Consider the following 23,599-nt stretch of genomic DNA (forward strand, 5'->3'; position numbering starts at 1 on the left):
AAGCCTGTTTCTCGTTCAACTTTCTGTGGAAGTTTTCTTCTATATTTGTCCTTTTGAGGGACATCTTGCACAGTACCGAGAGTGCTCCTTAGGAATGGCAAGGTCATTTGCATAGTTTAGCAACAATGGAGGATTACTTATGAAAATAAAATGAAAAATAGCAAGTTGATAAGCCCAAAGCCATATGGCACCCATACATCTTTAAAATTGCGTCAGAATTAGGGGCTGGGGTTTGTGACATATATATAAATAAATAAAGGTATTGTGTCCATCTACAACTAAAAAAATTTTGTTTTTAAAAAGTGCATAAGAATTATTAGTTCATCTCAGAGCCGTATTAGGATCTTGCTTCGAAAAGCTTTAACTATGTTCAGAAGCATCCCAGATACTATCTGATAATTGATATTTGGGTTCAGAGCTAGAAAAATGAGGAAGGAAATCTTCAGAGGGCTTGGTCTTGGAGCCTTGTAACTTAGCTAGAGAATTCCAGGGTCCTCTTTATATTTGCTAGGGGAGAAGACTTCACCAATTTTATTTATTTATTTATTTTTAGTTGTCAATGGACCTTTATTTACTTATATGCAGTGCTGAGAATTGAACCTAGTGCCTCACACATGCTAAGCAAGCATTCTACCACTGAGCCACAACCACAGCCCCAGATTTCATCAATTTTTGATGAAATCTTAGAGATTCTTTTGACACTTTCTTAAAAGTGCCCTATCTAGGAACAATGATGAACAAAGTTTATTCAATTCATTCATTTTTAGAATTCTTCCTTCATCAAATATTTATTAAGTATTTAACACATGTCTGACTTTGTGTTAAGTGATGGGTAACTGTCGTGATCACGTGGAGGCCAAAGTTGGGAGAGAAGGCACTATGACAAGAGATTGCCTTGCAGCATGATAGTTTTGCCAAAATCTTGGTCCTGGTCCCTGTTTCAAATCCAATAATGAGGACAGTTTTGAGAAAAGGTTTATTGCTGAAGGGAAAGCGACGGGTAAGTGAGAAATGAAAGACGGAGACCAGGCAGAGATACACACGAGAGTTTATTTGTCAGAGCTGACAAATAAAGGCCATCTCTCTACAGCAGAGAGAGGCAACACAGGCTGGAGTTCTGGGACTTTTATGGGGGAGGCTCCAGAGTAAGAGCTGGGTGGGTCCTAATGCAGGTGGTTAAGGGTTGGTTGGTATGAGGGAGTGGTGAGCCTTTCTCAGAAAGGCCTTTGAGTGGGAACGTGAAACTTTTTCCTTAAAATGGTGGCTGTCACTTAAGATGGCCATCCAGATGCCAAGCAAAGACCTTATATCCCTCCCTTTTTTGTTTTTATTGGGTCCCCTAGGGAACAGGGACATAGGTCAATCTTCTATAACTGCTTCCTTCTGGGAAGGGGCAGTGTTTGAATCATTGGAACAATGATGGTGGTTGTGTGGTGGTGTCCCAATTTTGGTGAGGGATTGATATTCCTTCAGCAGAGGAGAGCTGTTGTTTCTGACGTCCAAGGTCCTGTTGGAGTTGTTTTATCTTGTCCTTTACTATACCACATTGATTGACATAAAACTGACTTTCCACCTGTAGGTACAGACAAAGTCCACCTTTTTCGGCCATAAGAAGATCAAGGCCCCATGGATTCTACAGAACTACAGCAGGTAAAGTATCAAGCTGGGATTGTATAGTTACTATGGTTTGAGCAAGTTGCTGTAAGTCTCCTTGAAACTGGAATGATAATCCCTGGTAGTAGTCCCCCTGGGAGGTGAGTGCAGAATGAGGGAGGAGGGCAAAATTGAAAAAGGGAAGGATGGTGCTCGTGGTTCTGCAGTGTCCTCATGGTCTTCAGAGACCGAAGGAAGATTGGGGGTTCCAGCCTTGGAGAAACCAGCTTGAGAGGACCTGTGGGGCTCACTGTATAAAAGGGTGGAGAGGACTGTTTTAAATGGGAGTTATGAACCCAGTATGGGATGCCCTCAAGGCAGACCACTGAGGGAGTGGTGAGAATGATCCAGTAAGGTTCAGTCCATTTTGCAGAGAGTTGAGAGGAGGAGGGGGCACCTCTTGGAGGGGGCATCTCTTTGAGAGGTACCAGGTCACCAGGAGAAAGAGTGGGAGAAGGAGAAGAGGCATAACTAAGCTTTGCCAGAACAGCACTACTGTATTGCCAAAGAAGTTTCCTAATGTACACAAGATGGGGCCAGAAAAGATGAGGAGCAAGAGGTAGTGGAGAATCAGAGGGTGGTGAGCTGGGCAGGGAGACAGGCCATCCATATAGAAGCTCAAAAGGGGAGTGTTGAGTGGCTTCTTTGAGAGGGCTTGTAACCTGAGAAGAGCCAAGGGAAGGAGTGTAGTCCAACCTAAATGTAATTCAAGTGAGTGAGAATGTTCTTCAAGGTCTGGTTGGTACAGTCCACTTTGTCAGAGGACTGGGCATGGTAGGGAACAGGAAAATGCCAGGAGATGTTGAGTGCCTTAGCTACAGACCATGAAACAAGGGATCATTATCAGACTGGGGCCAGGAGGGGAGGCTGAATCGGAGAAGAATGTGTTCAATGAGGATGTTGGCCACATCGGGGCACATTTATTGGTGGTAGGAAAAGCCTCAACCCATCTCAAGAAGGTGTTGACAAGTACCAAGAGAAATTTGTACCACTTGACTGGTGACATTTGGGTGAAATCCATCTGCCAATCAGAGCAAGGGAGATGTCCTCTTGCCTGGTATTAAGGGAAGGCAGATGGGCAGAGATTAGAGGTGGAGTTGGTTTTTTGGCAGATTTCACAGGAGGCAGAGAGGGTAGAGAGAAATTGTGAGTCCTCTGGAGAGAGTTTAAGGTGGGAAGTGAGAAATCGTTTTTAAAGATGTGGTGTTAGGGTGAAAGAGGTTGTGAAGGAAGGTAAGCATCTATTGAGTGTCATGTGAGGAAGAGTCCATTGGGGGATTAGCAAGGCAGAGGACCGCAGGTGCAGTAGGCTATTGGAGGGCAGTGGCCCTCGCCTCAGAGTCTGCCTTATTGTTGCTGACTGTCACAAAAGTGGTGTCTGTCTGGTGGGATTTACAATGTGAGATTCCAAAGGCAGTGGGAAGCTTTGAGGCCTGAAGGAGATCTGAGATAAAGAGGACATTAGTAATTGAAGTTCCCTTGGTGTTAAGGAATCCACGCTCCTTCCAAATAGCAGAGTGGAAAGTATATTTAAAGTCAGTGTGGACATTGAGGGAGGCTCCCTTTGCCAAAGTGAGGATTCTCATGAGGGGGACAAGTTCAGCCTGCTGATTGGATGTGTTACTGGGGAGGGGAGCAGCTTCCACAACTGAGGTAAGAGAGACTATGGCATGCCCTGCCTGACCACCTCCCTCCTGAAGGAAGCAGGAGCCATCTGAACCATGTGTATGTTGCCTGCAGCAAGAGGCCTTCTTGTGTGTGGGAGCGGTGTGGAAGAAGCTCCTCTAGAGTTTCAATGCATGAATGGGTAGGAGGACAAAAGGTGGAAGAGTCCTGAGCAGTGGGAAGAAGAGTAGCAGGATTTAAAGGTGAGCACATGTAGAAAGTAAGACTGGGATCTTCCACCAGGGAAACCTGTAGAGAAAAAAGGCGACAGCGGGGCAGGGAATGTAAGCCCTTGTAGGTGAGGAGTTCCTTTAGGTGATGGGAGCCAGAAGGGTGAGTGGGGCCCCAATGGTTAAACTGCAGCCAACCTTGGTGGGCAAGGGGCCCATCCCAAACAGTAGGGTCAAGATCCTTCCATAGCTAAGCCACAGGGGCAAAGGTTGGCTCCAGCATATGTCCGAGGACCCCTAGAGCAAATTCATGCTTTTTAGCCACATAAAAGCGAAATGGGCATGTGAGGTCAGGGAGATGGAGAGAGAGAGAAAGTTTTGAAGTCATTCTTCTGTGTTGTAGCCAAAGGAAAAGTTAAATTGACGCTTTTTTTTTTTTTTTTCTTATCAAGCCTGCTGAGTCTGCCCTTTGAATTTCAATGTTAGCTTCAGTGTGGCCTTGGCCAGGGATGTTGCTGCCTAGGGCTTTACAATGTACTATGCCAATAGAAGAAGAGAGGAGGGTTCTGGGTCCCTTGTTTGTCTAGAAGTAGGGTCTTTGGAGGAATCTAGAGCTTTAGTGGCAAGTCAAAGCTGGGCTGGGGAGCAAGAGGAGCAAAGGGAAGGCTTAGAGTGGAGAAAGGAGAAAGCCTGCATATAAGGGATTTCTTTCCGTTTTCCTGAGCGCTCACAAAAATTATGAAGATTCCATAAAATATTGGGATCAAAGGTGCCATTAGATGGCCTTTGTCCAAGTCTTAGAAGGGCCATGACTAAGTAGAAAGTTGAATTATTCAGGATCCAAATGGAGTGGGGCTAAGTGGGCGAGGAAGCAGCCGAGAGTGAGTCAAATGGGATTCTGGACTGGGAGTTCCCCCAGGCGAGCTGGAGTGCTGGAGTGGCTAGAGGCAGGTGTCCCCTGGCTCCAGGCCAAACCAGAGTGAGAGATAGGACAGTAGTGAAAAGGGGTCATTACCACACAATTCACTGGCCCTGGGGCTGAAGCCTTTCTACTTCCCCAGTCCCGGGCTTTGCTGGTAGAGAGTCTTGGTGCCTGGCCAGGGCTTTGGTGAGCTCTGCTGAGGAGTTGAGAACCAAGACTCGAGAGTGAACTCACCAAAGGGAAGGGTTGGGAAGTTCGAGAACCTTGGTGCTGGGCCAAGATCTAAGTTAACTTTTGTCTCTAGAGAGGAGACTTGTCACTGCAGTCTCTAGGGGGTAGACTCGTGGGGAGGAGGGGAAGGGTGAAATCACTTACCCAAATGAGGCTGGTGTGTGGATGGAGAAGGAGAGCACTAGGTGAATGGAAGGAGGTGTGTGGCAATTGTCTTGGGCCCTCAGGCCAGGATCCCAAAGCAGCTCAAATCCCAGGAGGACAGAGTGAAGCTGATGGGAGAATGTGATCAAGGTTGCTCTGCAAAGAGAGGGAGAGCAGCAGCAAGGAGGAAGAGCAGATATTGTGATTAGGCCAGAAAGTGGAGGGGGTTTTGAGATGGATGTGAATGGGCTCCTGGTGTGAGACGATAGAAGGACTTGAGACATCCCAGACAGTAGGGTTCACCTCGGAAAGGCGTGATGGGAAGGCACTGGCAGACAGAATAGGGGATGGTCCTAAGGTGAGAGTGAGGATCAGGGGAGCGGCTGGCGAGTCTGCATGGAAGTGTATATGAGGGGAGAAGGAAAGCATGGCACCCAACTTTGTGAGGATGTCCCCTCCCATAAGGGGAACAGGGCACTGTGGAATGACCAAAAAGGAGTAGGTAAAAATTAGAGCCAAAAGCGCAAACAAGGCTAGGTGTCTGTAAGGGTTTGTAAGGTTTACCCTCTACCCTGACGATAGAGGTCACAGAATGAGTAGTAGGTCCCCAGAACTCCTCGAGGACTAAATATGTAGCCCCAGTATCTAGGAGGAAGGAGACAGGCCTACCTGAAATACGGAGTTACCCTGGGTTCCCGCAGAATGACGCTAGTGGTCAGGTGATGGGGACCTGGATCTCATTGTCAATCCTCTGCAGCCAGTCCTAAGAGTTGGAAAAGGGAACCAGTAGGGCCAGATGGCTGGAGGCCACTATAGGCTCAGGGACAGTCAAAGGCCCAGTGTCCCTTCTGATGGCATTTAGGACAAGGGCCTGAAGGCTTGCAAGGCTTAGAACATGTATGAACCCAGTGACCCACCTGACCACATTTAAAACTGGGTCTGGGTGGTCCCGAGGGACCTTTTCATGGGCCAGTGGAAGCAGGGACGGATGCTAAGGCAGGACAAATGGCTTGAGAGTGCATCTGATATTTCTGCTTCCGGGCCTTCTCGTGTTTCTTGTTATATACCTTAAAAGCCTCCCAAAACCTGGGCTTGGGGAGTTAGGGGCCCTCTCTAGAGGTGCCTAAGTTTGGCTTTAATATTGGGGAAACTATGGGAGAAAAAGTAGATCATTATTAGTTGTCTCCCATTTGGAGTTTCAGGGTCCAGATCAGTATATTGTAAGAAAGCCTTGCTCAGGTGGTCTAAAATGCTGAAGGGTTTTCATTCTTATCTTGGGAGATTTCTGGAGTGTTTCATAATTGATAGGTTTATGGTCTGTCTTTCTAAGTCCTGCCATGAGGCAAGTAATGAATTGGTTTTCACTAGTTATTCCTCTTGGTGAATTATAATTCCAATTGGGGTCCCGATCAGGGACTGCTTCAGTGCCAATTGGATGGGCAGAGGAGGTCTGATGTACCTCATCAGCATAATTTCTAGCTTGCTCCCAAAATCGCCTGCACTCCTCGGGGGCAGGAGGATGTTAGATTAGATCATATGGACATTGTGGAAGGTCAAATTATATGATTGAGTCAGATATAGAGACTCTTTGATACATGTGGTGGGGCTTGAAGTATAGGACCCAACCTGCTTTTCTGTGAAAGATCTGACAAAAATAAAGGCACATGAACAGTGATTACATCATCTACCCCAGCCACCTTGCACAGAGGACACAGAGATGTGGCTTGGGCAGAGGCAGCCCGTGAGCGTGTTGTAGGAGGAGAGAAGGCTGGAGGGGCCGAGGGGAGAGTTGCAGTGGAGAATTGTGGTATGGTGGGGGCTGATCCTCTGGATCAAAGGAGAAGGAGTTCTGGGTAGGATCTTCTGTCCCTTTGGAAGCAGGCGTAGGGGAGGTGAGAGCTAAGAGGACTTGCGCAAGAGAGCAAGAGTTGCAGAGAGAGGGCTTAGAACGCAGAGAGGAGAGGGCCTGAATGTATAATATCTCTTTTCATTTTCCGGAACGCTTATAATAGTTGAAAAGATCCCAGATAATATTGGCATCTAGAGTGCCATTAAGTGGCCATTTAGAGTTGTTATCCAAAGGATATTGAGGCCACATCTGATTGGGGGGTTTAAGTCCAGGGTGAGAGAGAGAGACGCTAGGTTAGCCAGGAGGCATCCTAGGGGACTATGGGAGGGAATGGTGAGACGTGGGAGGTGAGTTTAGAGGTGGGGCATCCCCCAGTCGCTAGTATCACCCAGTGGAGAGGTTAATTATGCTCAGGGGTCATCACCACAGCTGGGTAAGCATCAGGGCAGGAGCCCGTAGAGGCACTTGGGCACCAGATTGAGACTAGGTAGTAGGGGCAGAAGCCCATAGAATGGGCAGAAGCCTGAAGAGATTAACCCAAGGCCGAGAAGTCTCACCAGGAACAACTCCCAATTATCCTCAGTGTTTTCTTCTCAAAACCCAGGACCCAAATAAAAGACCACCTATAGACCCGGTTGACAGTAGGGATCAGTCATAGCTGTGAAAGCTGTGGCTGGGGGTACCCCCGACCATACGGTGACCCTGGGAGTACTGGACAATCAAGGTCACTTCCCGGGACCATAGGTTGTTTAGGTCGGCCAGAGACAAGGGTCTTACCTGAAATGTCTGGCGGTGGGTGCAGAGAGGGCATTCGGCAGAACCGAGGGCCTGATCCCCTGATGGAATCCGGATCGGCCCGGGATGCTCAGTGACCCTTGAAGAGGGGAGCGGGCACACTGGGGAACCCGATTCCGGTTTTCGGCACCAAAAAAAAAAAAAAAAAAAAAGCGGGGGCGGGGTGGGGAAGCAAGGAACGAGAGACAGGTAATCGAGAAATGAAAGACGGAGACCAGGCAGAGATACAAGGAGAGTTTATTTGTCAGAGCTGAAAAATAAAGGCCATCTCTCTATAGGAGAGAGAGGCAACACAGGCTTGAGTTCTGGGACTTTTTTTGGGGGGGGGGGAGGGTGCTCAGGAATCCGAGCCTGGCAGGTCCTAAATGCCAGGGTTAGGGGTTGGGTTGGTATAAGGGAGTGGTGAGCCTTTCTCAGAAAAGCTTTTGGGCGGGAAAGTGAAACTTTTTCCTTAAAATGGTGGCTGTCACTTAAGATGGCCATCCAGATGCTAAGCAAGGGGGCTGGGGATGTGGCTCAAGCGGTAGCGTGCTTGCCTGGCATGTATGTGGCCCGGGTTCGATCCTCAGCACCACATACAAAGATGTTGTGTCCGCTGAAAACTAAAAAATAAATATTAAAAAAATTATTTCTCTCTCTCTCTCTCTTTTAAAAAAGAATTCAGAGAGGACTCACAGCTGTTACAGTTTGGATGTGCGGTGTTTAGGCTGTTGAAGATGTCTGGCCCTTCACACCTTGAGTCCCGGGTTTCAAAATAATGGCAAGAATGTCCTAATTGCTTTGTGACACATGCTTGGAACTATGGTCTTTAACCTGTCATTATGCTACAAATGCTTTGAACCAAGGGCCTGGAACATTTCTGAACAGGTGAATCATAGAGTGATATACATGTACAGACTGCTGTGGGACTTTCTTGCTGGTCAGTGGCCACAGGAGCCAGGATCATTGTACATAATAGATAGGATCACCTCATGATCATCCACCCTCTGCCAAAGAAACCTTTAAAAAGCCAGGCCATCTTTTGCACACCATTATCAAGGGGCAAAACTTCCAAAGGAATTTTGGGATTCATACTTAGGGAGAAGGCGGGTTAATGACTTCTTTGTACTCTATTTTTACTTCCTTTCTGGGGAGTCTAACATCAATTCCAGGGTCTGGTGGTGGTTTTTGTTGTTGTTGTTGTTGTTGTTTTTGTAGTGGTTAAGGACTAGGCATACATCATGTTATACCAACAACATAAAAGCAGTTCATGATTTATTTCATCCAGTCATCCCACTTTATCTGAGGGGGGTAAGTTCTAAGATGTTCTGTGGATGTCTGAAACTGCAGGAAGTAGGTTTTTGTATACTTCATTTTTTCTATATATATAATTCTATAATAAAACTTTGTTCACAGTAAAACATTAATAAAAAGCCAGGCATGGTAGCACATGCCTGTAATTCCAGTGTCTCGAGAGGCTGAGACAGGAGGATTGCGAATTCAAAACAAGCTTCAGCAAAGTGAGGAGCTAAGCAACTCAATGAGACCCTGTCTCTAAATAAAATATAAAATAGAGCTGGGGATGTAGCTCAGTGGTTGAGTTCCCCGGAGTTCAATCCTCAGTACCCACCCCCCGCAAAAGATTAATAATAATTAATAGTAAAATAGAGCAATAATAATAATATAATAAAATTGCTTAAAACTTATGAATTGTTTATTTCTGGATTTTCCATTTAGTATTTTCAAACCACAGTTGATCATAGGTAACTGAAATCACAGATAAGGTATAATCATAGACAAGGTGGGGTGATTGTAATATGGCAAGTATTTACTGATGCTATAATAGGGATGGGGTATAAACATAGCCAGAACATAGTCCTCAAGAGGTGAGATCCATGTGTCTGCTATTAATTACAATAAGATAGTAAATATTAAAATAGAACTTTGAGGTGCTGCAGGATCTGCAGAAGAAAACAAAAGCTTTATCTTGCTAATGGAAATCAGAGAAAGCTTTCTAGAGTAGGTTTTTATTGGAGCTGTGTCTAAAAGGATGAGTCAGAGGAGTCTATCCAGGGCTAGGCAAGGGCTTTCTAGGCAGGAAAACTGAAAACACCAAGAGATGGAACTTCCAACACATGAAGCTTTGGGGGAACTGTACATGACCCGATTTCTTGTGTTTTTTTTTTTTGTGTGTGTGTGTGTGTATCTGTGTGTTGATGTGCTGGGGTGGCTTGGTTTCTTGACTTCAGGATGTTTGGGAAGCATGAAGGGAAATGAGAATGGAAAAATAGGCAAATGGTGAAGGGTGTGTCTCTGTAACATGCTAGAGCGGTCAGAGGGAGTGGAGAGGAAGGTTTAACAAGAACTGGATGAGCCAGGTGTGATGGTGCACGCCTGCCATCTCAGCAACTGGGGAGGTTGAGACAGGAGGATCATAAATTCAAGGCCAGCTTCAAAAGCTTAAGAAATCCCTGTCTCAAAATAAAAAAATAAAAAGGACTGGGAATGTGGCTCAGCAGAAGAGCACCCCTGGGTTCAATCCCTAGTACCATAAATTAATTAATTAATGAAACAATAAAACTAGCTGGGTACAGTGGCTCACACCTGTAATCCCAGGGGCTCGGGAGGTCGTTGAGACAGGAGGATCACGAGTTCAAAGCCAGCCACAGCAACGGCAAGGCCCGAGGCAACTCAGAGAGACCCTATCTCTGAAGAAAATACAAAATAGGGTTGGGGATGTGGCTCAGTGGTTGAGTGCCCCTGAATTCAATCCCCAGTACCAAAATGAATAAATAAATAAATAAGAAAATAAAAACAATAAAACTGGATGGTGGTGTTGATGTAGCTCAGTGGGAGTGCAATTGCCCAACATGCGTGAGACCCTGGAGTGGACCTCCGGTACCAAGTTAGAATTGAAGGGACTTGATTGGTTAGAGCAGGGTGGGGTACCCAGGGGTAATGATCCCTGGTTTCCAGTGAGGGGCCCCTGGGTTGGGTGGTAGTGCTTGACTCAGAGCTTACAGACCTTAGAGTAGGAGCTCGGTTTACCTGCATAACGAACAAAACCACAATGACAAGAATAGCAGGTGAGTAAGCCTCCCGAAAGTGAGAAAATTGGAATATATCTTACACAGCCGCTGCTCTCATCAGTTCTCCATAAAATCAGCTGAATGTAGGTCTCGCCTCCCTCAAGGTGAAGCCTGTGAATGTCAAAGGGGCTTAAAGTATAAAAAGAAATTTTGACCAATTTTTGTATTCCATGTATGACCGGTTCTCCCCCTGCCTGTGGAAACACGCCTAGAGCAGACTTACATAATCTCCTAGAAATACAGGTGGCAGCTCTAGAGGATTAGCACAATGAAGACTGAGTCCATGGAGTGCCCTCCCTTCCCTGATGGTTCCACCTAACGCATTTCTGTGTGTGATTCAGAGCCTGCTTCACATCCTGCCTTCTGGAACCTGGCCCATATGATGTCAGTCTGCATTTAACTCCCTTCACCTAACATTCCTCTGCAGCAATTTGGGATCTAATGTACACCGCCTTGAATAATTCACCTTCATTTTTTGTGAGTTCCCAGAGAATACAAAATCTTACTTATCAGATGTGATTCTCTTGAAGTTTCAAATTTTCAGCCTTTCTTTTTGTATCCCGGTTATAACCCTGTCACTTACCTGCCTTTGTAGGTATGTGCCCCTTGGTTCATTCATAAAGTCAGTCTTTACTTGGTATTTACTATGTGCCAAGCACGTGATCCAGCCCCAATGTGCCTCCTTGACTTCATCTTCCCCTGCCTCACTGCCTCCTACCCACAGCCACTTGTTCCCACTCAAGGCCTTTTTACTTGTTCTTCCAGTTGCCGGGATATCCCTCCCTCAGAACCTCTCAATATTTGGGTTTCTTTCATTTAATTTCATCACGGAAAGTTTTTCTGACCAGTCTTTCACCCATTTGCTTTCTCTTTTCGTAAAATGATCATTACAGTGTGCATTATCATGTAAAATCAAATCTTCTGCTTAGTTGTTTAGGGTCCATTTCCCCATATTGGATGTAAACTCCATGATGGCAACCTGGCCCAGTGGTGCCCATCTGTAATCCCATCAAGTTCGAAATTAGCCACATGAGTTCAAAATCAACCTGAGCAACTTAGAGAGACACTATCTCAGAAAATAAAGTGAGCTGGAGATGTATCTCAGTGGTAGAGTTCACTGGGTTCAATCCCCAGTACTACAAAACAAATAAAAACCAAGATGGCAGTATTGTCCTGTTCTTTGCTGGAACTTCTGCATCTAGCACTGGTGCCTAACCCCTAGCAGGTACTCTGAAGATACGTGGTCATTTTTTTTTTTTTTTTTGATACCAGGGATTGACTCCAGGGTGCTTAACCACTGAGCACATCCCCAGCCTTTTTTATATATTATTTTGAAACAATGTCTTGCTAAGTTTCTTAGGGCCTCACTAAATTGTTGAGGCTGGCCTTGAACTTGCAATTCTCTTGCCTCAGCCTCCCAAGTTGCTGGGATTACAGGCGTGGGTCATCCATTGCTGATCAGATTCCGATCTCTTTTGCTTTATCCTTGCCAGAAGCACCTGCAACTTCATCCTTACCATGAGGTCTTTGCCTGTTGATGGGGTGAGGAGGTAATGGGACCTTCTAGCTATTTCAAGTCACTCTGTACTTTTGAGATATATCACAAACAAATAGTCTATTTCAGCTCATAATAAATTATAATGCTCCACTTTGGGCGGTTTCGCCATCACATTTATTAGCTGAAGTGAGCATTATAGCTGCTTATGCGTGCATTTAACTCTCACAGACGTTAAGCTGATGCCACCATAACGCTTGATAAACCCCCTCCCTTGCTCTCCTCTTCTATGCAGAGGCAGTTAACCTTCATGCTATTGTGATTGTTATTCTACCACTAAAGCACTGATGTGTTAGAATTTGATTGAAGGAAATTTCCCCCTATATAATGCTGAATTTCCCCCACATGCATTTTTCACTTTTTATACTAGTATCTATTTTTATTTAAAGGGTTATTTTGGATATTAATTCAGCTTGCTCTTGACCTTGATATCAAATCTGTCACTACCACATGACTGATGGATGAATGTGGCATTGCCAGGAGCAGAGCCACATAAACATTTAATCACAGCCTTCTCTTCCCCTGTTTAATAACCCGCCGTCACTGCAGCTCTCTTGCCACACGTTTATTTCATTGCTGCCAAAAAGGATGTTTTCTCATTCGATGTCTAGTTTTGGGTTCATTTCTATAGTCAACTGAAAAGGTCTTTGTGTTCGGAGAATCAAATTATGATTTCAGTTGTTTTCTTCATCTCTTCAGTTGAAAATTGGATATCTGACCAGAATGCATGATATGTAATTAGACTGGAAGATGGGACTCCTTCATCCCAAAGATCCAGCCAGATGCCAGAGGACAAGAATTGGAGGAAGAATGGATCTTGTCAAAGTCCTGTTTTCTTGCTTTCTTTCTATCTGTGTGATCTTCCAGAAATCTCACCATCTATATTGTAGGTTCTTCCCTAAGAAATCAAGATTGAATTGGATTTTCTATGAGTTCCCTCTGGCAGGCAGCCAGAAAATTTTATGGAGGAGGTTATGGAATCTCTTGCTATGGAAAACTTCTATTTGGGAGGATTGTTGGAGGGCTCATGGGGTAGCTGTTGGCTTTGAAACCAGCCAGGAGAAAGAGAGAAAGAGAGAGAGAGAGAAACAGACAGAGATAGAATAGAAATTGTGCTTACTGTGTAAACAGTTAATAATGCTATCAATTTCTACCTCATTGCCATATAATGGAGATAAGAATCTCATTATTCAGAGACATGCAAATGTAGCGATTCTAGTCTTTATACACAGCCATTAATCACCAGGTCACTCACGCTATGTAATTTGCTCTGTGAACTCAGGCACATAAAAAATGTCACCCTCATCACTGCCAATCATAGCACCACAGAAGACAACGCCAGAATAAAAGGCATTTGAAAGGGGACATGCTGAGGACTGCACTGTTGCAAGGCAAAAAAACAGAGAGCCAAACACAATGGCCTCTGGTTGGCTTTGCAGAGACACCGGCTGGAAACTGACCCAGCTGCCCTCAAATGGAGGCAAAGTTTGAAGTTGGCCCCATAAAGCAAGTATTGAGATTGCACTGGTAAGGTGGGAACTGAGGGCTCTCTGTGACCTTGAGAACACGACATCATTGATGTCCACTATGCCAGTAATATAGACCTTTAGCAGTTTCTTTGGTGTAGATCTGTGTTGTCCAAGATGGCAGCCACTAGCCTTATGTGGCTAATGAACACTTGAAATATGGTTAGTGCAGCTGAGATGAAACTATAAGTGCAAAATGCACACTGCATTTCAAAAACTTTATGTGTAAAATGTACAATAGCTCATGAATACATTTTTTTTGGGGGGGATATGGGGGTTGAACTCAAGGGCACTCAACTACTGAGCCACATCCCAAGTCCTATTTCTTTGTATTTTATTTAGAAACAGGGTCTCACTGAGTTGTTTAGTGCCTCACTTTTTGCTGAGGCTGGCTTTGAACTCGTAATCCTCCTGTCCCGAGCTGCTGGGATTACAGGCGTGCGCCACATGAATACATTTTTAATTGATTACATGTTGAAGAAATATCTTGTATGTATTAGACTAATGTGACTAATGTATTAGACTAATAATGACTCAGATTAATTTCTCCTAGCTGGGCACGGTGGCACACACCTGAAATTCCAGCAATGGGGAAACTGAGGCAGGAAGATCATGAGTTTGAAGTTAGCCTCAGCAACTTAGTGAGTCCAGGTCTCAAAATGAATGAATGAATAAATAAATAAGTGGACTGAGGTTGTTGCTTAGTACCCTTGGGTTCGATCCCCAGTACCAAAATAAAACCAAACAATAACAACAAAATTAATTCATTTTACTATCTTTCCTATGTTCACATATAAACCAATGTAATTCCACATCATGTACAATCAGAAGAATGGAAAGTTGTACTCCATGTGCATATAGTATGTCAAAATACATTCTACTGTCATGTACAACTAAAAAGAACAGATAAAAAAATAAATTTCTCCAGTTTCTTTTTTACTTTTTAAATGGGACTACTTAGAAAATTTGAAGTTACTTATGTAGCTCACATTTTATTTCTATTGGACAACACTGGCCTCCAGAAATCAGATGCTTATTTATTCCAGTTGCTAAGAGTTGATCTTGTTTTTCTTGCCCTCTAAATAAACTCTAGAGATCCTTCACATTGATAGGAGGAGCTGCTTCCTCATTGCTGCTAGTGGGCAGAGTTCTTCCTCCTCTTGCTGCCCTGCTCCTTTCTGTCCTGACTCTCCACGCCTGTGGCCTCCTCCTCTACTTGCAAAGAAAGCCAGGGACCCTTGACTCAGGGCTCTAGAGTGCTCTAGATAAATGGTGACCCATGGCAATCGTAAACCCAATACAAGTTTAAACTTTTTTTTTGAGACAGAGGCTCATTATCTTGCCCACGGTTGGTCCTGAACTCCTGAACTCAAGTTATCCTCCTGACCCAACTGCAGGTTTCACTATGTGATTGCATTCAGTTTTTGTTCCAGAAAATCTGCGGGAGTGAAAAACAACAGCCCAGTAAAGGCAGTATGTGGTGTAAAGTGAAGCAGAAGCCCCCACAGATGTCAGAGGAGGTAGATGCAAATCCACTAACTGGCTATGTTTGATTTGGACACATCAGTGTTTGAGCCTCAGTTTCTTTCTTTCTCTGATATCAACAACATTTTCTCCAGCCAATTGCTAAAGTATCAAATGAGATAGCGTGTAAGAAAAGTACTGTGAATCATGAAACATTTTTATGGAGGCAAATTTATGCCCAGAGAGGCAGATCCTGTGGGCAGATTGTTTTATTTGGCCAGAAAAGAGTGTTTTGTTAAGTTGAGTGGGAATGCCTTAGAGGTGGACAGTCTCCAGTCTGAGAGAGACTTCACTACACTTGTTATCTTAATGCAGCTGATTTGCGTCACCTCCCTGGCTGCTGAAGACACATGTTGTGTACCTTACAAAGTGGCTAGGGCAACATGTAGTAATGCAACCATGTCACTGAGGGTGGCCTATGTACTAGGTTCTCTGTGGACACTGTCCAGGGGACACTGTCCCTGGGAACTCTCAGAAGGCACACAGGTTTTGGCATCGTCAAGTTCAGATGAAGAGATCAAGCACCTACCACTGGCTGGATACTACTGTCAGCTCCAGGGACACAAAGTATTCCTCTCAATGACTCAGCTGTGCACTGTGTGTGTGTGTGTGGGGGGGGCTGTGGATTCTATCTTGGGGGAAGAGGTTTGAAGAGGAGGTGGGGTTTAGAAGAGAGAAAAGGCATTTTCCATTTTTGAGCTGAGACTGGGCCATACATAAGATTAGTCCCTGTTTTGTCTTCTCAAGACAGCTTTCAGAAGGAGATACTCTTATCTTTATTTTGCAGACAAAGGAGGCCATCTCAGGAAACCTGCCCAAGGTCACTTAGGATGGATGGAGATAGAATTTGTTTATTTATTCGTTTTTAAAACTTTGAGACAAGGTCTCACTAAATTGCAGAGGCTGACCTGGAATTTGTAAGCCTCCTGCTCCAGCCTCCAAATTTCTGAGATTATAGGCGTGTTCCATGGCACCTGGCATTGGAGCTAGAACTTTAATCCAGGTCCTTCTGAGTGGGCTTGAGCCTGGAGTACATCCACTGTGCCTCCTCAGGGATTAAAGAAAGAAAGATTCACAACAATTATTTCTCTTTTTTTTGTTGTTGTTGTTGTACTGGAGATTGAACCCAGGAGTGCTCTACCACTGAGTCACAACCTCCAAACCTTTTTATTTTTATTTTGAAATAAAAATAAATACTAAGTTGCTGAGGGCTGGCCTTGAACTTGCAATTCTCCTGCTTCAGCCTCCTGAATCACTGTGATTACAGGTGTGTACCATGGCACTTCGTGAAGGGAAAGCTAGGAATGAGAGATGGGTAAGTGAGAAATGAAAGATGGAGACCAGGCAGAGATACACACAAGAGTTTATTTGTCAGAGCTAACAAATAAAGGCCATCTCTCTACAGCAGAGAGAGGCAACACAGGCTTGCGTTCTGGGACTTTTATTGGGGAGGTTCCAGGAATCAGAGCCCCTGGGGTCCTAATGCCAGGGTTAGGGGTTAGGTTGGTATGAAAGAGTGGTGAGCCTTTCTCAGGAACTCCCGTGGGCAAGAAAGCAAAACTTTTTCCTAAAATGGTGGCTGTCACCTAAAATGGCCATTCAGATGGTAAGCAAGAGCCTTATACTTGGTTTATAGCAATTATTTTGGTTTGCAGGGTCTCCCTCTCTTTATTCCCTCCCTTCTATGGGAGTTTGCAAGGGGGAACTCCCTTTTTCTTTTTTAATCCAAAGTTCATTTGTTATTAAAGTTACAATAAAGTACTTCCCAATGCATATAAAAGTGCAAAAATAACTGATGGTGCTGGGTGTGGTGGTGCATTCCTGCAATCCCAGTGGCTCAGGAGGCTGAGGCAGGAGGATTACAAGTTCAAAGCCAGCCTCAGCAACTTAGTGAGACCCTGTTTCAAAATTAAAAAAATAAATTAATTAATTAATAAGGCAGGGGATGTAGGTCAATGGTTAAACATCCTTGTGTTTAATTGCTCGTACAAAACAACAAGAAAAAAACAACACTTATGCCTTTTTTTTTTCCAAGAAAGATACTAGATACAATATTTAATGACAAGTCAAGACAGAGATATGGCTGGGCTCAGTAGTGCACACCGGTGATCCCAGTGACTTGAGAGGCTGAGACATGAGCCTCAGCAAGTTCAAAGCCAGCCTCAGCAAAAGCGAGGTGCTAAGCAACTTAGTGAGACACTGTCCCTAAAATACAAAACGAAATACAAAATAGGGCTGGCGATGAGGGTCAGGGGGAAATGCCCCTGAGTTCAATCCCTGGTACCCTCGCCCCCCCTCCAAAAAAAAAAAAAAAAAAAAAAACCGAAAACGGAGATATGCCTCAAGGATTTTATTGGGTTTTAAAGTCACATTATTGAACAATGCACCACAAAATCAATAGTCATACATGGAGGAAACTCACCATCGGAGCTCTCTCACTGTGTGTGTACTCTAATAGGTCCCATGCTGTGTCTCTTCCATTTTGTTGATTGGCTGGACTCCAGAGGCATTTTGAGGGTAGCACTTGGAGTTTACCGCATGGCTAGCTTTTCTGAGATGGGTGACAGGTGTCAAAAAGGAGTCATCAAATTGTTGGGCACTAGATCGGTCTCCCAGTAGCTCCGACATCCCGTAAGGGGCTTCCTGTAGGAAAGGTATGTCTCACTGACCTCCTCTCCTCCAGCCTGGAGAGTCATTTCCTAGTTTCGAAGCTTGTTGCCTGAGGGCTCTCTAGCCCCCAGGATGTGTATGTGTGTGTGGGGCGGAGGGGTGGGGGGGAGGTGTCCTGTTGTACACTTTTTTTTTGCAGCACTGGGGACTGAGTCGGGGCCTCAAGCATGCTAGGCAGGTACAGTAGTGTTGAGCTGTGTCCCCAGCTCTGGCAATACAAATCCAATCCTGCAGCCACCGGGATTGTTTAGAAACAAGGGAGTTCTGATTCTTGACATTAGTAACCTTTAGCACTGATTTATTAGTGATAAACAAGCCGCCCAACCCCCAGGTGAATTTGTTTGACCCATTTTCACTGCTATCCCAACCAAAAGGTCCGGCCCCTTCATGCCAGGCAGCAGTGGGACTGGCTGCCCAAGTGGGCAAAGGTCAGGGAGCGTGGGTTGTAACTGGGCAGGCACAGCCGTGGCCTTGGCTCTGGCCTTCAGCTAGTATTTGTTTTCCTCTGCTATAAGCCAGGGTTGAAGGTCACCATGGGTTCATTCAGAGCTCAGCCTCTGGAATCTGCCACACCTGAGTTTGAACCCTTATCTCAACCAGGTGCTGGGTGAGTCTCCTGGGATGTGTTTGGGTCTAAGCCTCTGTTTTCTTCTTATATAAATATGTGTACTAAGGAGATTTTCATCGTAACCAGCAAGCACTTCACTTACTGAGTGCAAGGCATTTTTCTGAGCTTTTCCCACATACTACTCAATCCTTACAACAACATATGATGTAAATAACTCTGCCATCCCCATTTTACAGGTGGAGGAAACTGAGGTGTGGGTAGATTAAGAGACTTTCCCAACATTCTTTTTTTTGTGTGTGTGTGGGGGGGCGGTACCAGGGATTGAACCCAAGGGCATTCGACCACTGATCCACATCCCCAGCCCAATTTTATATTTTATTAGAGACAGGGTCTCAGTGAGTTGCTTAGCACCTCACCGTTGCTAAGGCTGACTTTGAATTTGTGATCCCCCTGTCTCAGACGCCCGAGCAGCTGGGATTACAGGTGTGCTCCATTGCGTCCGGCTCCCAGCATTCTTTAATACACACAAACCTGCCATATCTAAGCAGTGTGAGTCTACAGTCTCCCTTTAAGCTCTAGGTGATGCAGAAATAATGTTAAGTACTTGCAATTCTGGACACAGTGGATATTTAATACATCCCATTTATTGTTAATTCCTGTTTTAGTCAGCTTTTTTTTTTTTTTTGCTGCTGTGACCAGGGCTTGAGGTGAAGCAGAACGTTGGAGAAAAGTGGCTTAGGATGTGGGACCAGGAAGGGAAGGGGGAGAGAGAAAAGGGGGGGGTGAGGGAGGGAGGAGGGAGAGAGATCTCTTCACTATGAGAAAATAAACTAAAAGGCACGCCCCCTGACCCACCTCCCCCATCACGTCCTACCTGCTTACAGTCCCCACTCAGTTAATCCATATCCGGGGATTAATGTTCTCATAACCCAATCATTTCACTTCTGAACTTTCTTGCACTGTCCTATGCATGAGCTTTTGGGGGACACCGAATATTTAAATCATAACAATTCCATAATTCTTTTTTTTTTTTTTTGGTACCAGGGATAGAACCCAGGAGTACTTAACCATCGAGCCACATCCCCAGCCCTTTTTAATTTTTATTTTGAAACAGGGTCTCCTTAAGTTGCTGAGGGTGGCTTTGAACTTGAGATCCTTCTGCCTCAGCCTCCTGAGTCACTGGAAATACAGGCTTGTGCTTCTGTGCTTGGGCCATTATTAGTTTTTAATGGTTCTGGTTCTCATAGCTTCCTTGAGGTACCTTAGAAGTGGAGTGATAGGGTGGGGTGGGGGGAGGGTGGAGAGGGGATGGTTACGGGGAACAGCTGAATAGAAGAAAAAGCTTTTAATGGGCTATAGCAAAGTGGGACAACTATGGTTGACAATAATTGTGCATTTCATAATAACTAGTAGAGAGGATTTTGAATGTTCCCAACACAAAGAAATGATGAATATTTGAGGTGATGGATAGACCAGTTACCCTGATCTGATCATTATACATTGTATACATTATTGAAATATCATACTGTATTAAACAAATATATATAATTATGTGCATTAAGAAGTAAGACAAACTGGGGCCTGGGGATGTGGCTCAAGCGGTAGCAGGCTTGCCTGGCATGTGTGCGGCCTAGGTTCGATCTCAGCACCACATACAAACAAAGATATTGTGTCCGCCGAAAACTAAAATAAATAAATAAATAAATAAATAAATAAATATTTAAATATTTAAATTCTCTCTAAAAAAAAAAAAAAAAGAAGTAAGACAAACCGGGCATGGCGCTGCACTACTTGAGAGGCTGAGATAGGAGGATCCCAAGTTTTAGTCTAGGCTTGTCAACTTACCAAGACCCTGTCACAAAATAAAAAATAAAGCTGGGCATGGTAAACCCATGCTTGTAATCCCAGAAACTCAAGAGGCTGAGGCAGGAGGATCATGAGTCGAGGGGTCAGCCTCAGCCACTTAGTGAGGCCCTAAGCAACTTAGTGAGATTCTGTCTCAAAATAAAAAATAAAGGGCTGGGGGGTGTATAGCACAGTGGTAATGTACCCCTGGATTCAATTCCCAATACCCTTCTGCCCCGCAAAAAAAAGGGCTAAGGATGTATAGAACACCCCTGGATTCAATCCCAGGACTAAACAAACAAAATTAAAGTATATAAAAAATGTCAACAATAACCAATAAGAGGTGGAATGAGATAAAATATTTTTGTGAGAGTTTGACTTTTTCCTTCATAGTCTTGAGCTTGAGCAAGGATAGTGTGTCTGAACCCAGTTCCTCTTGTCTTTTTAACTTCAGTGTTAATATTTTCACTCCATTTTGTAGTTTACATTTCATGTTGTACTTAACCATGATGAACGTTAGCATCGTCTCACAGGCATCTTGCAGGCGAATGAGTTAACGTGTGCCAACCACTTACCCAGTGTTTGGCACTGAGTGTGTGCTATGGAAGGGAGGTAGGTACACAGGGTTCTGAAGGTAGGAGGGTCATTTCACCTGATCTCAACTGTGACCTTTCCCATTGGGGATGCCTCTGTTCCCAGGACCCATTGAGGCAGGGTGCAACTGTCCCGTGTGTTGCCAACAGCCAAGTCTGGGACTTTTGGAGACCAGAGTTTCTGGCTGGATCTGCCCTCAGTGGTCAATGCCCACCACATCAACTGGTGCACTGAGAGGAAGTGCAAACTTGGTAAGAAACAGAATTCTGTTTCTTTTTTTCTGAGCTTCAACTGGAGCAAAGCAAGAAGAAACAAGAGAACCATGTCCTCTTTCCAAACTTACTGCTCTACCATTTGGGCCCTTGACTTAAATGATCACTTCATAACATGAGGAGGACAAACCCCTTTCATGGGACTCAACACTTAGGCCACATCATATCATATGAGTTCTTAGACACGGACAACAGGGCTAAGGGCTGCCGTGGAGAAGACTTCCTCTTCCTTCTGAAACTGGATTTTCAGCTCTTTTGCTGGAGTATTGCAGCAGACAACAGCCACCTGCCTGTAACTTCCTTCTGGGTTCTGTGAATTCAAAGAACGAAATGCACAGAAGATTGAGTGTAGAAGAGCAGGATTTATTCAGAGGAGAAAAGAGCCAAGTCCCACAGGACGAGAGGGGACCCAACAGGGGTTGTCATTAAGTGCACCAGTCTAGGGGCTTATATAGCTACTGGGTAGGGGCATTGATCAATATCTATGCTGATCAGATATTGGAAAAGCACTAAGGCTATTTGTCAAAATCTATGATAATTAGTTATTGGTCAGGTGCCAAAGCTACCGTTCAAAATCCATGCTAAACAGGTATTGAAAGGCGTTATGGCTGCTGATTAGCCCTTGTATCTGTAGCCTTCTAGGTCTGTTCCACCTGCCTTTTCCTGCTGCTCTGGCACAAAGGAGTTGACTGGAATGTTTGGAATTCTTCTACAACAGGTTAATCTCCTGAAGTGTCCTTCACCTTTACAGTAGCCATGATGTACTGTATATCTCTCCGCCCTCCTTTCCTCTCCTCTCCTCTCTTCTCTTCTCTTCTTCTCTCTTCTTGTTTTCTTCTCTTCTGGTCTCTTCCTTTTTCTTCTCTTTTACCCTGGGGATTGAACCTAGGGTCTTACACATACCATGCAAGTGCTGTACCACTGATCTATGTCCCCAATTATTTTAAAATTTTGTTCTATTTTGATACAGGATCTCATTAAGTTGCTCAGGCTGGCCTTGAACTTGTGATCCTCCTGCTTCAGCCTCTGCAGTCACTGGGATTTGGGGCATGCACCACTGGGCCTGTTCAGTAGGTTAGGGGTGTTAAATGCACTTTTAAATTATTATTATATTTTCAATTTAGGTTTATCAGAAGGTAATCCCATCACGAGTTAAGGAGCATCTGAATATTTACATACCATTTATTGATGTCTAACCGCATGCTGGACACTGAACTCAAAGTGTTATGTGTATTAACACATTTAATCTTCAGCTCTACAGGTAGATGCTTATATAAATTCCATTTTGTGGATAAGAACATGTAGCACAGAGAGGCTAGCTCGGCTGGCCAGGGACACACAACTGGTGATTGTCCAAGGTGGGATTTGAAGCTATGTGTCTGGTTTTGGTATTTCACACATTTAACAGTTGATTTTGATCAAGTTATTTTTTATTTCCAGTTAGCTTTTGTCTGGCTATTTCTTCTCGGCGGTCAGCATCTGCTTTGCTCCCCTATGAATGTCCTACTTAAGGGAAACGAGCTGGGAGGAGTGTGACGCGCTGGGAGAAGATGCACAAACTCCTCTACCTCAGCGGAATGGCCTTTCTCCACACCCCTCCGATGGTCCATCAGAGTGATCTCCCCTCATCTGCTGCTGCCACTTAGTCTGCCCCAAGGACCCTGCCTGGGCAGTGGATTGCCTGAGAGCTTGACTCTCCAGCTGTCCCTCCTCCCTGCAGACAGTGGGGCCCCAGAGCTGCTGATTGCAGTGCAAAGTGAAGCCCTGAGCAGATGCTCAATGGCTATTGAACTGGAAGGAATTGAATGATCTCGTGGTATTGGAAAGTCTATGAGGAATTGGACTCTCCTCTTCTGTTCAGAAAAAGGATTGCAGATGATACTGAAACTGGTCAAGTGCCAAGAAGAAGGAGGAAGGGTCCTGGGTGTTGAAGTCAATTTTTTCTTTTTAAGTAGTGGGAATTTAACCCAGGGGCACTTTACCACTGAGCTACCTCCCCAGCTCATTTTATTTTATTTAATGTTTTTGAGATAGAGTCTCACTAAATTGCTGAGGCTGGCCTTGAACTCGAAATCCTCCAGCCTCAGCCTCCTGAGTTGCTGGGATTACAGGTGTGCATCACCAGGCCAGGTTTGGAGTCACTTTTTGTGGTATCTGGTAAAACAGCTTTTTCTTCTTCTTCTTCTTCTTTTTAAATATATTTTTTAAAATTTTTATTTTAATTTGTCATATGTGACAGCAGAATGCATTACAATTCATATTACACATATAGAGTACAATTCTTCATATCTCTGGTGATATACCAAGTAAAGTCACACCATTTGTGTCTTCATACCCTAATACTTAGGGTAGTGATGTCCATCTCATTGCACTGTCTTTCCTACCCCCATGCCCACTCTCATCCCCTCCCTCCCCTTTTCCCCTTTGCCCTATCTAGAGTTTATCTAATTCTCCCATGCTCCCCCTCAACCACCACATTATGAATCAGCATCCTTAAATCAGAGAAAACATTGGGCATTTGGTTATTTGGTACTGGCTTACTTCACTT

At 44.6% G+C, this 23,599-nt stretch overlaps 1 protein-coding gene across 3 annotated transcripts in view; it reads left to right on the forward strand.

Annotated features, from left to right (window-relative positions):
• Positions 1–23,267, forward strand: part of LOC144378573 (uncharacterized) — a 74,670-nt gene extending 51,403 nt beyond the window's left edge. The window contains exons 4-6 of one of the 3 annotated variants that reach the window (XM_078053023.1): positions 1,580–1,650; positions 8,087–8,296; positions 22,492–23,267. The gene's annotated coding sequence lies outside the window, so the exon portion shown is untranslated. Of the gene's footprint in view, positions 1–1,579; positions 1,651–3,393; positions 7,788–8,086; positions 15,715–22,491 lie in introns of those variants that run through there. The other 2 variants (XR_013440391.1, XM_078053024.1) reach the window with 2 other exon arrangements.
• The last annotated feature ends 332 nt before the right edge of the window (positions 23,268–23,599 follow it).

Source organism: Ictidomys tridecemlineatus, chromosome 6 (assembly GCF_052094955.1).
Source record: "Ictidomys tridecemlineatus isolate mIctTri1 chromosome 6, mIctTri1.hap1, whole genome shotgun sequence".
Taxonomy (NCBI): domain Eukaryota; kingdom Metazoa; phylum Chordata; class Mammalia; order Rodentia; family Sciuridae; genus Ictidomys; species Ictidomys tridecemlineatus.